At 52.9% G+C, this 15,669-nt stretch overlaps 1 pseudogene; it reads right to left on the bottom strand.

Moving 5' to 3' along the window:
* Nucleotides 1–10,502: 10,502 nt before the first annotated feature.
* LOC104980014 lies at nt 10,503–11,045 on the bottom strand (annotated as a pseudogene).
* Nucleotides 11,046–15,669: the final 4,624 nt, after the last annotated feature.

The raw sequence follows: 15,669 nt of genomic DNA, 5'->3' as shown, positions 1-15,669 counted from the left end.
GGGGGGGGGGGGGGGGGGGGGCATTCTTCTCATATAATAAAAAATCTAGAGGGGAGTGTGGATTATAAATAGTTTGTCTGTCTTTGCGATTCTCTTGACCTTGCCCTCAAAGTTGCAAAACGGATGCTGCAGCACCAACCATCACATTCAAGTTAAAGGCAAAAAGAAAGATGCTGCAGTTTCACTCTCTCTTTGTCAGGAAAATACAAACTTTCCTAGGAAGCTTCTAGCAGATTTCTGCTTATGTCTGATTGCCTAGAACTGTCTCTCAGATGCCTCTAGCTGCCATGGGGAGAAGGGGGTTGGGAAAGCAAGTGGAGGGCAGCACAGGTGAAGGAGATTGGAAACAACTGTTTATCCCCAGCATCTGCCACATCTTTTCTCTACCCCACCTCCCACACGTCACTGTTGGAACCTTTATGTCTTTCCTGTTTGAGAGAATGGCGAGCCCTCGACAGTTGCCTCTAATTATCTCCCGTGTCCGTTCTTTATATCATCCACTCTGTTCCAGGAACCCTGGCCAACTTTCTGTCCTCAAAGAAAGGCTCCCCTGCTTCTTTGGATTCGCTTGTCTCTCTGCCCAAGATCCTGTGTCCCACCCCCACTTCCATCATGCATGAGTGGTTTCTTTTCAATCTTCAAGTCTTGGCTTAAATTTCACTTTTTCAGCACGGCCTTCCCAGACCAAAGTTGGCCCTTTCACTAACCCTCATCCCTACGTGAAATCATCCATGTATTTGTATGATTTGCCTTATCACCTCTCTCCTCATGAGACTTAGGGAGTGCAGGACTTTCTGTTCGAGCAGTATGTCTCTCCATGCAAACCACAGTGCCAGGCTCCCCAAAATATTGGCTGAATGAATAAATGAAAAGGTGGAGGGAAAAAATGTCAATAGTCTCAGAACTGTTTGCAGATACTGGCAAGTGGAGACTATGGTTAAGATAAAACCAGACCTTCAAATGAGAGCACTTTTGTTAGGAGTAAAATGCGTGTACACACACACACACACACACACACACACTCTCCAAAATAAAACAAAAGGAAAAAAAAGCAAAGGAATTTTGAGTCATAATAAAGGCACCCTCATACTTGCCATCAGCCTTTTTGCTTCACTCCTGTCTCGAGGACCACGAGGGGGATGACAGGTAGCATCCATGGGTAGATAAATAGAACTAATCATTTGCAGCGCTGTCTTATTTTTAGGCCCCAATGCATTTCTTTTCACATGGCCCCAGCGTTGCTAGCTTGTGCTAATTGGACCACGGCATGGAGGGACCGGGCTTTATTTCATGCAAAATGCACGTGGGGCACCTTTGTTTGAAAACAGCTTGCCTGAAAACCACCCAGCCCAGGCTTAGCAGGGTCTCAAGGCAGGAGTGGTTCCTGGCCCACGAAGACCACTGTAGCTGCCCTGGCTTCCACCTGGCAACCTGCTACCTGATGTCCCCCTTCTAAGGGATCATCTGCATGAGAGGTCATTCCCAGTAAACTTTAACCCCTCGAGGCCTGGAGCATGTCTATCATCTTTGCCACCCTGGTGTCTGGCACCGAGAGGGCCTGGGTTCGATCCCTGGTTGGAGAATTAAAATCCCACATGCCACCCAGTGTGGCCAAAAAAAAAAAAAAGTAATTGAACTTGCACTATGGCATATTAAACAATATTTAAACAAAAGAAGAAGAACGCTGGGTGCAAGTCCCCAGTCCCATGAACACAGAGCAAAGGGAGCTGGAGCTTTTTGTAAAAGGGGGTTAGAAAGAAGCCTGGGGATGTCTCCCTCAGCCCCTGCTTTGGCCTCTGGAATGTTCTGGGTTTGAGAACATCAGTGAAGGGAGACGTGAGAGAAGCAAGTGGGCAGAGAGGGGAGCAGGGATCAGGGTCTGCAGTGTGGCATCACATCCCTTCGAGGGCCTCTGTGGGTGGGACTCCTGGACCGTTCTTCAATCTCCTTCCTTCCTGGACAACCTCTGTGGACAAGGCTCAGCTCCTTCTCCAGTTGCTGGGTCCCCTCTGGTCCAGCCAACTTTGCCACCTGACTTTGCTCCCCCCAATGTTTGGGGGGCATCCACGGAGGGGGACCTGGGACACTGAACAGCCACAGCTGGGGCAGAGCTGATTTTTCTGCGTGTCTGGGTGGCCCCGGGGGATGTCCAGGGGAGGGGGCTGTAGCCAGGCAGGGAGTGGGCGGGGCTGGGACAGCATCTCTCTTTCCAAGGACTAGAGGGACAGGAGCGGGGGACATCTGGGCCTTGCCCGGAGCCCACGGAGGAGGCTCAGGGCTCTTCTCTCCAGCAATGGCCCTCCTCAGAAGCAGAGGAAGGAATCTGAATAAAAAGGAGCCGCAAGGAGAGAGTTGCCCACACCCCTCCCCACCACCACTGTTTCCAGGCGACACGCGGTCTGTCGCGGTCGCTGTCATACAAACCTTCTTCCCGTAAGACGGCGGGTCCCATGGGGAGAAGGGGTGAAGTGGAATATTTTATCAGCCGTGTACATATGTAACCAGAAGTGGGGCTGAAAAGCAAAAGCTCATTTCCCTGAATAGGGGGAGGGGGGCGGGGGTGGAGAGGGCTGGCGGGGTGACTGGAAGGGACTTATCTGCAAGAGGTCAACAACCAGAACACGGATGCGACCGTGGTTTTCACTCTCTGCATTGTCAGCTTGGAAAACCTTACCACTGTGGGCTGTTCTGGGGGCGAAGTTTAAAAGCCATCTTGTTTTTGTATTAAAAATAAGAATCTGATATAGATAGAAAAGGTGAAAGAAAAAAAAAAAAGAGTAAGAAATATTTGAAAACTGAGCCACGACAGGAGAACGATTCTTGGGGAGAGAACGGAGTCGAGTTTCCTGTTCACCGGCCACTTCTCATCCATGTTTGACAATAGCTTTGCTCCTGTGGGGAGCAAGCTCTAAGTGCTGGCTTCTTGGCGGTTGACGGTCCAAGTTCATCCTGATTACCGGTGGGTCACTGTGGTGCTTGGACACAGAAAATCGGGCATCCTTTGGGGGTCAGGGAAGGCAGGAGGTTGTCTGGGTACACGGAGTGTAAGGTACAATCTCTCCTCTGCTTTGAAAAAAAGGCAGGTTCTCTCCCCTGCCTCGGTGAGTGCCATCATTCAAGGGTCTAAAGAACTAGGGAGAAAAAATTAAATAATGTCTTGAAATGCTTGCTTTGCCCAAGAGTTACCAGCCCCTCTGCTAGGGGTAAGTGACCACTCACACAGCGTGTCGTGAAGGAGGCTGGTTTACTTTATAGCTTAGTCTTTTGTGCTAGTTGGGGACATGGAGCAGGAGAGGGCAGAGATCCACAAGCTGGCTGGGAGACAGGAATGAAGCATTCTTCTGAGAACTGGTCATATAGCCATTTCCAAAGAACAGAGCAGAGACATGATCAGATGGGCAGACAGCACAGCCTCCAACAGCTCTGCCCTGACTCAGGCTGGGGTCCGGCTGCCAGCTCATCCAGAAGTTTGTGAGATTATTAAAGTTAAGTGAGGAGGGATGGAGAGTGAGCATGAGAGAGAGAGAAGGAGAGAGAGGGAGAGAGAGGTGAGAAACACAAGAACCCATCTGGGCAATGCATCACATTGAAATTGCCCCGCATTAAAAATTCACCAGCCAGTGAATTTTCAAGGGATTTGTAGTAATTAGATGACAAAATGCTGGCAAATCTCAGGCTTGCCAAAGATGTTACTCAGGGGTCAAAGACTCGACACTTTCGGCTGGGTAATTTGTAAGTGTCAATCACTCGCTGCCATCAGAGAGAAGGGAGCGATCTAACGGCTGCATTCTAACTAAGTGGAGGCGCAAGCCTTCAGCCGGCCGTCTGCCAGCAAACCCCAAGACCCCGTGGCCGCTCCGTCTCTGGCGCAGACAGCGGCTGCGGCCCCTCCCGGAGCCCCTCTGGCCAACTCAACTTTCTAACTTCTTGTCTGATTGTATTCCCCTTTGTCACTTTCAGAAAGCAGCTTGCCAAGAGTTGGATGGACATGCCTCCTTCACGGAGGGGAAAGGGTCCTGTGGCTGGCTGATGCTGGAAGGCGAAACAACAGGGGGCTCTCTGTGCCTGGGAGGGCCCTCGGGCCTCAGTCTTCTCATCTGTGAAGTGGTGGTAAGACTCGCCTGGCAGAGCCATCCCGACTGAAGGAGAAAGAACCTACTGGCTACTTGCAGAACTGATTCCTTTGCAGGGTGTCCATATGCTGTTGTCCCAAGTGATGTGCTGGGCTCTGAGGACTTACCAGTGGCCAAGAGGACGCATCTGCTCTCCGGGAACATTCTAGTTGATAGGGAGGAGGGACGAATAATAAATCATCAATAAGGATGTCTGAGGGTGCTAAATGCTAGGAAGAAAATGAAACAGAGTCAGAGCAAAGAGCGGGTTGGGTAGTGGTGCTACGTTATACGGTGGAAGGACAGGCCTCCTGAAGGAAGCAAGGGCAGGGAACGCTCACCACAGGGGCTGCAAAGCAAAGCCCCAGGGGCCCAGCTGGATGATTCTGTTCTGAGAAATATCGCAAGGCTGGAAACTGGGACAAAGACAGGCAAGAATACGGCGGGGCTAGACTCCTGAAGACTTTGATGCTTCGAGGTTCCATGAGGCCAGCCTCAATGCAACCGAGCTTGGACAGTCCCTGGTTAAATCTGATTCCGGTTCTAACAGGGAGGAACAGTGTTTGGAGATGCCCGTCCATGGCTGGGGGGCCTGGGCCAACACTTGCTGGGGGATCTCATTTCAGCTGCTCCGGCTGGCTGATTGAAAGTGAGTTGCAGAGGGGCCCAGTGAGCCAGAAGGTAAGATGATGCTGTCAGGACTGTGGCTGGCCTGAGTCTCCCTGGACCCAAGATGTGGGACCCTTTTCAAGATAATGGGCCCAGAAAGACCCCTCTCTCCCTCACTGCTCCGCCCATCAGGGTATTTTTTGAGAAGAGCACTGGCCATGGAGTCAGATAGACTCTGGGCTCTGAAGGCTGACTCTGCTGCTGCTACTGCTGCTAAGTTACTTCAGTCGTGTCCGACTCTGTGCGACCCCATAGACGGCAGCCCACAGGCTCCCCCGTCCCTGGGATTCTCCAGGCAAGAACACTGGAGTGGGGTGCCATCGCCTTCTCCAATGCATGAAAGCGAAAAGTGAAAGTAAAGTCGCTCAGTTGTGTCCGACTCTTAGTGACCCCATGGACTGCAGCCCACCAGGCTCCCCCATCCCTGGGATTCTCCAGGCAAGAGTACTGGAGTGAGGTGCCATTGCCTTCTCCGAAAGAGTATGTCTATGAGCAAAAGAAGGCTGCAGCTGAACCACACTTAGGGGGATGAACCAGGGGACAAACCTCTGCTTTCAAAGAGCTGGAACAGGGTGTCTTTGTACGGTTTGCCGCCTGGTTGGCAAAATAAATGTCCAAAGCGGAATCTATAGGCTGGGAATATTTATGTATTTGGCGAATACTCATAGTGGGTCTGGGGAGGGGCCAGGGCCAGTGTCTGTAAATCACTTTCTCCCTTGAGCTCTTCCTGGGTATTTCACATTTGTTGTTGGTGGGGGCAGGGCGCCGTGCTGGGCGTATTTATTCCCCTCACCCTCCTCCTTACCCAGGCCTGGGTCTCCATCCCATCGAGCCTTCGCCGCAGGTTTAACTGGGCTGTGAAACTGCTCAAGGGGAAAATGAGAAACTACCCAGTGTTTCATGGGAGGCAGTGGGCTGGGCTTCCCGAGCCCCGATGGCCGACCCTCACCCTGCCCCCTCCCCAAGAAGTGGGGGGAAAACTGGAAGCCCTGGGACCAGGAGGCAGGTGTCCCAGCACCCGCAGCCTCCACGAGGAGCTCCCCTGCAGCTTGGAGGCCTGCAGACTCACTTGAGATGCAAATGAAAACCAGCAGCAGCAGCAAGTCGGCTCAGCTATTCCCCGGGCCCGCGTGAATATCGCCCGTCTTTCATTTTTGACTGGGGAATTTGAAGCTGACCTGGCATCTCCTTAAGAATTGATGGGACCGACCATGAAGTGAACACCGCTGATCGCCCCCCAAACTCTGCCATTTACTGAGCACGTACTGCATAACAGCCACTGAGCTGAGGTCCCCGGTGAACGTCGGTTCAGCCGGTCCTCACAAGGACCCGGGGAAGGTGGGTGACTGTTGCCTCAGCAGTGAGCCAGCCCCCGAGCCCATGTGAAGGCGTCCCGCCTGCCCACTTCTGGTGTCCTCTCCTTGCTTTGATCTCCAGCCCTTCCCTCTGCCTGATCTTATATCACAGGCCTTTCAGGGATGGACCCAGACTTTGTTTGTGATGAAGGCATCTGACCTTTTCACCTCCTTGGGTCACAGAGGCTGTGGTCTGTAAACTACTGATTTGTTGTCCTGAATCAGAGAAACAGCCTCAATCAGAGTGGTGGGCAGGGGCCCAGAGGACGCTGGAAACGTGTCCTGGTTGCTGTCTGCGCAGCAGAGGCAGCGGCTTGTTCAGGGCACACAGATTTCCGAAGCCAGAGCTAAGCTCTGGATGACGCAGAGTGTGTGTGCCTGGCTTCCCGTCGTTTGCACACTGGATACACAGACACACGCACACCTCATCAGAACTGGGAAGATCCCCAGTGTCCCCAGGGCGTCCCCCTGCTCAGCAGTCTCAGCTGCCACAGTCCAAACCATCAGCTCCTGGCCAGCCCACGGGCCCCGAGGGAGGCTATGTCTGCCCCTCCTCTCCGTGGTCCCTGGGACCTGGCCTGGGGAAAGTGCCAGTCAACCTTCTCTCTCAAAGCCCTTGGCTAATGGTGGATGCGGCTAATGGCTAATGGAGCTCCTGGATGAATGTCAAGAAGACCCGGCAGGAACACCCCAGCCTCTAAGGAGCCAGGAGACTCCGGGGATGTCTCTGACATAGCCCCGAGCCTCACTTTTCCCATCTGCAAAATGGGGGGAAAGAGCAGTGCCCGTGGGCCACAGAGCTGTGGTGAGGACTCAGTCACTGATCATTGGACTCAACTGGATCATTGAATCCCCAGGTCCAGGACTGAGCTCTTAAAGAACGATGGCTGAGTCATTAGGACTCAGACCTTAGCCCCGAGACTCTGTCACAGGTGTGCCCGGGAGGCTCAGGGTCTTCTAATGTGGGCTGCAAATCACTCAAGTCCTTACTCTGGGTTGACCACCATCCCTGACGGAACTGGCTGCCTTTGGAGACAGAGCGCAGGTTCTCGATGGGAGTCTGAACACCGATGCCGCCCCCATACCCATGGTGAAGAGGGGGCAGGAGGGCAGGTGCTGCTTCTTGAACAGACTGCATCCTAACAGTTAGGGACTGTGGCACCAAGGTGGAAGACCCCAGAGAAGTGAAGGATGTAGTCTCTGCAGGCCTCCACAAGCTCTGTTTAACAATTCAAACACTCGGACTTCCCTGGTGCTCCAGTGGCTAACACTGTGTGTGTGAAGTTACTCCAGTCCTGTCCAGCTGTTTGGGACCCTATGGATCGTGTAGCACACCAGGCTCCTCTGCCCCAGGCAAGAACACCGGAGTGGGTTGCCATGCCCTTCTCCAGGGGATCCTCCCGATCTGGGGATCTTCCCGATTCAAGGATCGAACCTGCATCTCTTGAGTCTCCTGCCTTCACAGGTAGGTTCTTTACCACTAGCACCACCGGGGAAGCCCCAGTGGCTAAGACTCTGCGCTCCCAATGCAGGGACCTTGGGTTTGATCCCTGGTCAGGGAATTAGATCCTGCATGCCACGACTAAAGATCTTGCATGACCATATATACAAATATATATATGTATATAATCTAAACACTCCAGGTGCAAGAGGAAAAGGGACGGGCTCTGGCTGCCATCAGCCTGGCTGGAGGGAAGATTCCAGCTCACAGGAACAAGCAGGAAGGGAGGCTCAGAGCCTCACCAGGGCTTTCTCAGACAGGTGGGGCTGTGTTCCCACATTTGAGAGACAGCAGGCAGAGGCAGACACGGAGGCTGGGTGGGGAACAGCACATCTTGGAGTCGGCCGCCTCCTTCCAACTCTGGCTCACCTTGGAGCTGTGTGGTCTTAGGCACGGCAATTAACCTCTCTGGGTTTCTGATTCCTCAACTGGAGATGCGGATGGTGATCATGGTGCCTATCTTGTGAGGTGGTGAAGGATTAAGTAAACAGATCCATTGTTAGAGCAGCGCTGCTGATGGTCACTTAGGATGGTGGATGAGTCAAGACCACAGTAGGGGAGGCCGAGGGAAGGAAGGAAGGGTCTTCTCCCAAGGCCCACTGTGTGCCAGGGGCTTTATGTCTCTTTCAGCCTACAAATGGGGTCAGTGCTCAGAGGTTCAGTGTCCAGCCTGAGTCACACAGGGGGGCGATCACCCACCAAGGCCTGCTCTCTGAATCCTCCAAGGTGGGCGCTCCTGTCATTCCCATTTTACAGAAGAGGAGACTGAGGCACAGAAAGACCAGGCCACTTGGCACCGAGGTCACAGAGTTCACTGTAAGCTGTCGAGCTGGGATCCAGCCAGCAGTCTGGCCCTTCCCACTCAGTTGTGCCTGATTCGGATTCACAGACCTCGGACTGTGGGGAGGGTGGGTGAGCTGGGCGCTCATGGGATGTGCCCACAGCTCTCAGAACCAGGCCTTCCTCACTTGGTATTGAGTCTCAGTCTTTCCAAGATGGTCTGCCCCTGGCAACGTCTCTCCTGGGGTCTCTGGTTGGTCCCCATGACCATGGTTAGGACATCCCCGAGAGAGGCTGACCCAGCTTTCATTTGGGGTCCCACACCCTCCATGCCTGGCAGCCACCCTCAATGATGGCAGCGTGGGTGCCATCATCTTCAAAAGACCCCATCCCCTCTCCCCAGCCCCTTTCACGTGCTCTGGGTCCAGGGTCCAGGGCCTGCCCCCAGCTCCCCCAGGGTGCTGGCTGCTGTGTAAGGGGACCCCCACTCCCCAAGCCATCTGGCAGCCCCACGAGGGTGCGAGCGGCCACGCTTGGACCGCCTTACCGTCTGCAGCCCTGCCGTCAGGTTTCCGGATTCTGGGCACATCGTGACCACACCTGCCTGCTGCCTGCACTCTCCTTCCCCGGGCCCCGGTTTGGGGTGAAAGCCTTGCTTATTAGTCAATCTGGAGCCCACTTACTGTGAATTACCAGGCCTGATTGATATTCATGAGTGGATACGTCTGAAACCTCAGTCAGCTGCCACGTGACTCTGCCTTGGGGAGGCGGCTGCTCTGAGGATACGGGGACCTGAGCCGCCCCGCACGCAGCAGGGCCCCCGACTCACAGCTGTCCATCCCCAGCCGTGGATGGACCGGGAGGTGAAGTAAGGCTTTCCAGTCTGGATGGTGGCAGAGAGGAGGGGCCGGGCAGAGAGTGGGGAGCAGCCAGATGGTTTCCAGACACTAGGAAGTTCAAGTCTGGCCTCTCCGAGCAGGAACCAGGAGGAACCACTTTGCAACGCTCCCTCTCTGCCCTCACTGCCCCCCACCTAGATTACCAGCTTCCAAAGGCCAGGGCAGGTGACCTAGGGATTGGACAGGAGCCAGGCTGCAGAGGTTAAACCCCAAACTCCGATTTTCAAATGTTTCCCAGAGAAAACAGGCTTTGAACGGACTGAGTCTTGGGAACCGGAATGAACTGGATCTGGGTGTTGAAAGAACCTAGGGGCTTTTTTAAAAATGGGGGGATGGGAACCATGTCCCACACACAGGACGCTCAGGTCGCTGTGGGGAGGGGTTGGCTCCCCTTTGAGGAGGATTGGGATCGAGCGTCCCTCAGCTGGAGGGAATCTCCCAGTGACCCCGGGCAGTGTTGGGGCCCACCCAGCTGTGACGATCAGAGGGCAAAGAGCACAGACCCTCCATGCAGGAGGTTATAAACTCGCTGGTCCACTGACAACTGGGGGCTTGATGAGCTCCATCTGGGTCCCTTGGCAGCACGAACACTCCTGAAGTGAAAAGACACATCAAGGAGGCCAGACTCACCTGTCTGGCTAGAATTTTCCTGGTTTTGGGAATTTTAAGAGTCTCTGAATGGCCTGCCTCTCCAGAGGCTGGGCTAGGGATGACCTTTTTTTTTTCCAAATATGAAAATGGGTATTTATTATAGAACAATTTTTAAAGATTAATTAAAGGCTTTAAACAAAAAACAAGCAAAAACATAATTCCACACACTGACGTTGACTTGGTAGCATGGAAATACTTCAGCCCGAACAGGCATGTTCATCTTTGATGAATTGACACATAATAAATTCTCATGACATGATTCCAAAATATATGTATGAACCAACGTGATGTGATTATAAACATAAGTGAATTTAAACCCTGGTACAATGGCACCCCACTCCAGTACTCTTGCCTGGAAAATCCCATGGATGGAGGAGCCTGGTGGGCTGCAGTCCATGGGGTCGCTAAGAGTCGGACACGACTGAGCGACTTCACTTTCACTTCTCACTTTCATGCATTGGAGAAGGAAATGGCAACCCACTCCAGCGTTCTTGCCTGGAGAATCCCAGGGGCGGGGGAGCCTGGTGGGCTGCCGTCTGTGGGGTCGCACAGAGTTGGACACGACTGAAGCGACTTGGTAGTAATTAGTAGTAGCATTAGTTTACATGAGTTCAATTTAAGGTCAGTGACTTGGTGGGAACCCCACACTTTCGGACAAGCTCTCGAAGGCTTCCTTTTTTTTTTTTCTCAACAAAAGCTCTCACATGTCTATCACTAAGCCAAAACCCTTGTTGAGCAACACTGACAAGAGAAACAGCCTTCCCACCTGTCCCATAAGACACACGTGCCTGTCCAGACAGTAGTGACGTTCTCTCTACTGTGGTGTGATCAGACACAAGCGACCTCGACACCACATACATGGGTGTCCCTTCATATGCGAGGCTCCTTGTAGACCCAGCCTGGTTCTTCTCCAGTGTCTTCTCTTGGGGTCGTGCCTGATTTTATTACCAGTATTCATTCGAATCCACTGGTGAATGGGATGATTCTGCTTTTGGTTCCTGGCCAGGAATCGCCTGAAAGTCTTGTGAGAAGACATGGTGAGGAGCAAATTCAGCCATACATAGGATGGCCAAGGGGCTTCCCAGGTGGCCAAGTGGTAAAGAATCCACCTGCTGACACAGGCGATCCTGGTTCGATTCTTGGGTTGGGAAGATCCCCTGGAGGAGGAAATGGCAACCCACTCCATTCTTGCCTGGAGAATCTATTCTTGCTTGGAGAATCCCATGGACAGATAGAGAATCCCGTGGACAGGTAGAGAATCCCTCTATTCTTGCCTGGAGAATCCCATGGACAGAGAGCAGCTTGGCGGGCTATAGTCCACGGGGTCGCAAAGAGTCAGACTCAACTGAGCGACTGAGCACAGCGTGGTGGAGATGAGAAGACAGCTTCCTTAAGTCAGCCTCCATCTGCTTTAAAACCGTGGATTTTGGGGTTTGTCACAACAAGGAAACATATACTGTAACTGCTACACCGTTTGTCTTCAAGGTCACCACAGCTGGCTATATTCCTATCTGGCTCCTGTTCTTCAGCTGAGCACCAGGAGAAGCTGGCTAAGCATCTCAGGGTCTACAGAAGGTCTTGCAGCTCAAAACTGTTGCGGTGACATGTTTATTCCACAAGAGCTGGGCGTGAAACTCAAGAGTAGAAATCCTGGAGCAGGAGGAGCCGCACATCCTAGCTCCTCTGGGGAATCCAGTTTGAGAATCATTAAAGGAACCAGTGTTTTAGGCTATGTCTTCTGTGGCCCACCACTTCTCAAGCATCCTTCCTTCTTCCAAGCAGTCAAAACTTTGACTGTGGGGCAGTGGCCAGTGTAGATGCCTGGAGGGAAGGAGACCTGCCTTGTTCCAGCACCTTCCTGGAGTATTCCTTCAGTCCTCAAGCCTGTTTCCTCATCTGCCTCGTCTCAGACGAGACTCAGCCCTGTGTTGCGGTGCAACACCCAGATGTGCAAGGTGGTGGAAGCATCATGGCCTGGAATCTTCTGGGGGGACCAGGAGAAGGGAAGGGCTCCTGACAGTTCCCAGGGAAGGAAGGAGCAGCTGCCATCCAGAAATCTGCACGACCACAGAGAAATGTTTGCTGTTGGCCTGAGCCCAAGGATGGGGCACTGCAGCCCCAGAGGATCGTTTTCACGAAAGCTGCAATTAAGGGGAAATGGGGTCTATTGAGGAAGCTGGAGGGGATGTAGCCCTGGCTTCTGGCGATGCTCTAATTAGATCACAAGGACCCTCTTATTTTGCCACTGAGCCATAAGGTCCTGGTCTCGGGGCTTGCACTGGGTGGTGGGTGATGGTGAGAGCCTGCCCAGGCTCGGGGGGCACGTCTGCTCCTAGGGGAATGGGGTAACGACAGTGCCTGCTGGTCTAGTGCTCGCCACGTGGCAGGGATCACACTGTACCCATTTGATTCTCTCAACCTCGGGAGTCGTAGGGCTGTCACTCTCAGTTCATGGATGAGAAGACGGGTTCAGAGAGGTCGAGGAGCAAGCTCAAAGTTGTGCTGTAGGTAAGCAGCAGAGGTGGGTTCCAGCCTGGGGAGCCTGGAGGGGTCTGGGCAGAGGCGGCAGGATGAGAAAGGCACAGAATGGGGAGCAATGCTGCGGTGTGACCTTGGGGAAGCCACCAGCCCTCTCTGGCGCTGGCTTGCTGAGCTGTAAGATTGGAAGGGCTTGCTTTAGATCAGACAAACTTGACGTAGAGGGCCAGAGAGTAAATATTTTAGGCTTTTCAGGCCGAGTGATCCCCAATTCAGCTACTCAGCTCTGCCATTTTAGCATTAACCATCATCAATACTTGGCTGAATGAGTGTGGCTTTGTGACAATAAAACTTTATTTACAGAAACAGGCAGCAGCTTGATCTGGTCCACGGGCTGCAGTGTACAAACTCCTGGTTTAGGTCACTCATGTTCCTTCTCTACCACTTCTTTATATCACATTCATGTTCTTAAGGATTTTCTTTATACAAACTCACTTTTTTTTTTTTAACCTGCTCCTTACAGTTTAGCAAAACCATTGGCTTGATGAGCTAGCTGTGTATTCCTAATTGTAACATACATGTGAAAGTAAACCCGTAAGTTAAAAAAAACAAAAGCTCATGGACTGCCTAAAATCATCTCGTGTACCACGGAAGGGGTTTTCCAGTGGTTCAGTGGTAAAGAATCCACTTGCAAGGCAGGAACCACAGAAGACGTGGGTTCAACCCCTGGGTCAGAAAGATCCCCTGGAGGAGGGTATGGCAACCCACTCCAGTGTTCTTGCCTGGAGAATCCCAGGGACGGCGGAGCCTGGTGGGCTGCCGTCTATGGGGTCGCACAGAGTCGGACACGACTGAAGCGATTTAGCAGCAGCAGCAGCAGCAGAAGTAACTTAGCACTCACGCCACAGAAGCCTGTATTCTATGATTCACCGAAGTGTTAGTTGCTCAGTCCTGTATGACTCTTTTCGACCCCATGGATTGTAGCCCGCCAAGCTCCTCCATATGGGATTTTCCAAGCAAGAAAACTGGAGTGGGTTGACATTTCCTTCTCCAGAGCATCTTCACGACCCAGGGATTGAATCCCCGTCTCCCACATTGCAGGCAGACTCTTTACCATCTGAGCCACCAGGGAAGCCAATGCTTCATGAGACATATATATCAGCAGTTTTCTACCCACTCAGGTAGTGGGGGCCACACCCTGTATCCTGCCTGACTTTGAATACAGCGATTCTACTTTCTCTGTTTTCTCCATTGGGGTTCTGCCTGAGGCTTTTGTTTGGGAAAAGGGGTCCTGTGATCCAAAGAGTTTGGAACCCTATAAAAGTAGCTTCAAAATGAACTAGGAACTGGTGAGCTCTGAGCGAGGACATCCCAGCTCTTCCTGCATGGGGCTCTGAGTACCACACTGCTTTTTGGGTTTCTTAAAGGGAAAAACATGATTTCCCGTTACGCCTTTGACCCAGCCCTCTCTCCCGAACTAGAGATACACGTCCACCAGGAAGCTCTCCATCTCCACCTGATGGCTGTCTCCAACCAAACGCATCAAAAACCCAACTCCTGGCTTCCCTCTGGGCCAGCTCCTGCACTTGGCTGCCTTCTTTCTTCTTTTTTCCAGTTGCTAAAGTCCCCAAGCATGGCTCCACAGAGCCTACAGCCAGATCTCTAGTCTGTCCGCTGGTCTCCACCTTCTGGGACCCTGTCACCTCTTCCACTGGTCAAAGTTGCCACATCTCCCCTGGATTACTGCAAGGGCCATACCCAACTCCCCAAACCAAAATGAGCCTGCACAGTGGGCTCTCCCACCCCAGGGACCTTGCTTCCACTGCCCTGCCACTTACCCCCTCCTCTCTCACACCACCTCCTCGGGGAGCCCTCCCTCGGCCCCTCCAGACACCTCTGCATGGATAACGGCCTCAGGGGCACCAAAGGAGAAAACATTTGCTTGCCGTCTCTCCACATTCCACTGACAGCTCCTGGGGATCCTGGAAGGTTGCCCCCAGCACCCAGGGCTGGGTGTGGTGCACAGACGCCTCAGTAAACACCTGTGGGATGCACGCGCCCAGGTGTTCCGGGTTCAGTCCTCTCCTTGGCTCTTCAGCAACAGGAGCCCCCAGGGATGAGGCCACGGGCTCTGTCCTCGGGAGTCAACCATCCTCCGGGAGTCTCAGGGGGTGCCCCATCACCCCGACTCTCTACCCTGGTGCCCTCCACAGCCACATTGAGCCTCCAAAAAGCTCCCGTGTACTGGGGATCAATGGCGTTTGAAGGTGTTAAAAACAAAATCAAAAAGCCTGTTAGGGGTTCATGGCAAGTAGATGCTGAGCAAGAAGAGCCTCCCTGGGGGGAAAGTGATGTGACGGATTTCATCCCAGCTGCCCTGAGGTTGGGTTTGGAGTTCTAGCACATGTTGGCCTTCCTTTCTGTGCCTCAAGCTCCTCATCTGTAAGATGGGGACAGGAGTGCCGTCCACCCCCTGACACAGGGTGAGGAGAGGAGGGCGTGCATTCGCAACCTGCACAGGGCCAGGCTCTCTGGTGAGCATGTGCTGCCCCGGGGCAGAAAAGTGCGGAGCTGGGCGTGTGTCCCCCGGGCACCCCCAGGTGCCGTGTCACCTGGGGCTATGTCGCCTGCCCCTCTGATGCTCCTTTTCTGTACATCTCATAAATTTCCCTTCCACAGTGGCTGGACCAAGTGGCATCCATTCCTTCATCAGATATTTACAAGCACCTCCAGTACTCTTGCCTGGAAAATCCCATGGATGGAGGAGCCTGTTGGGCTACAGTCCATGGGGTCGCGAAGAGTCGGACACGACTGAGCGACTTTACTTTCACTTTTCACTCTCATGCATTGGAGAAGGAAATGGCAACCCACTCCAGTGTTCTTGCCTGGAGAATCCCAGGGTCAGAGGAGCCTGGTGGGCTATACAGTCCATGGGGTCACAGAGTCAGATACAGCTGAGCAGCTAAGCATAGCACAGGTGCCAGGAAGGCGCTCAGGTGGTATGAGGGCCAGTCTAACAGGGGAGCCTGGACTGTCCAGCGTAGGGTTTGAAAAAGTCAGCTTGGGGAAGGTGCTTATTTCAACAGCTGGGGCAACAAGAGAGAACAGATTATTATTAAGCCAGGATTCTATTAATCTGCTATTATTAATACTGCTTTAAAAAAATGTTCGCATATTACTAACGAAGCTCAGCAGAGAGAACCCGAGAGGCTTTTTTTTTTTTT

The sequence above is a fragment of the Bison bison genome, unplaced genomic scaffold (assembly GCF_000754665.1).
Source record: "Bison bison bison isolate TAMUID 2011002044 unplaced genomic scaffold, Bison_UMD1.0 scf7180017864495, whole genome shotgun sequence".
In the NCBI taxonomy this organism is placed as follows: Eukaryota; Metazoa; Chordata; class Mammalia; order Artiodactyla; family Bovidae; genus Bison; species Bison bison.
The sequence above is the reverse complement of the archived record's forward strand: the minus strand, read 5'-3'. Positions and strand labels throughout refer to the sequence as shown.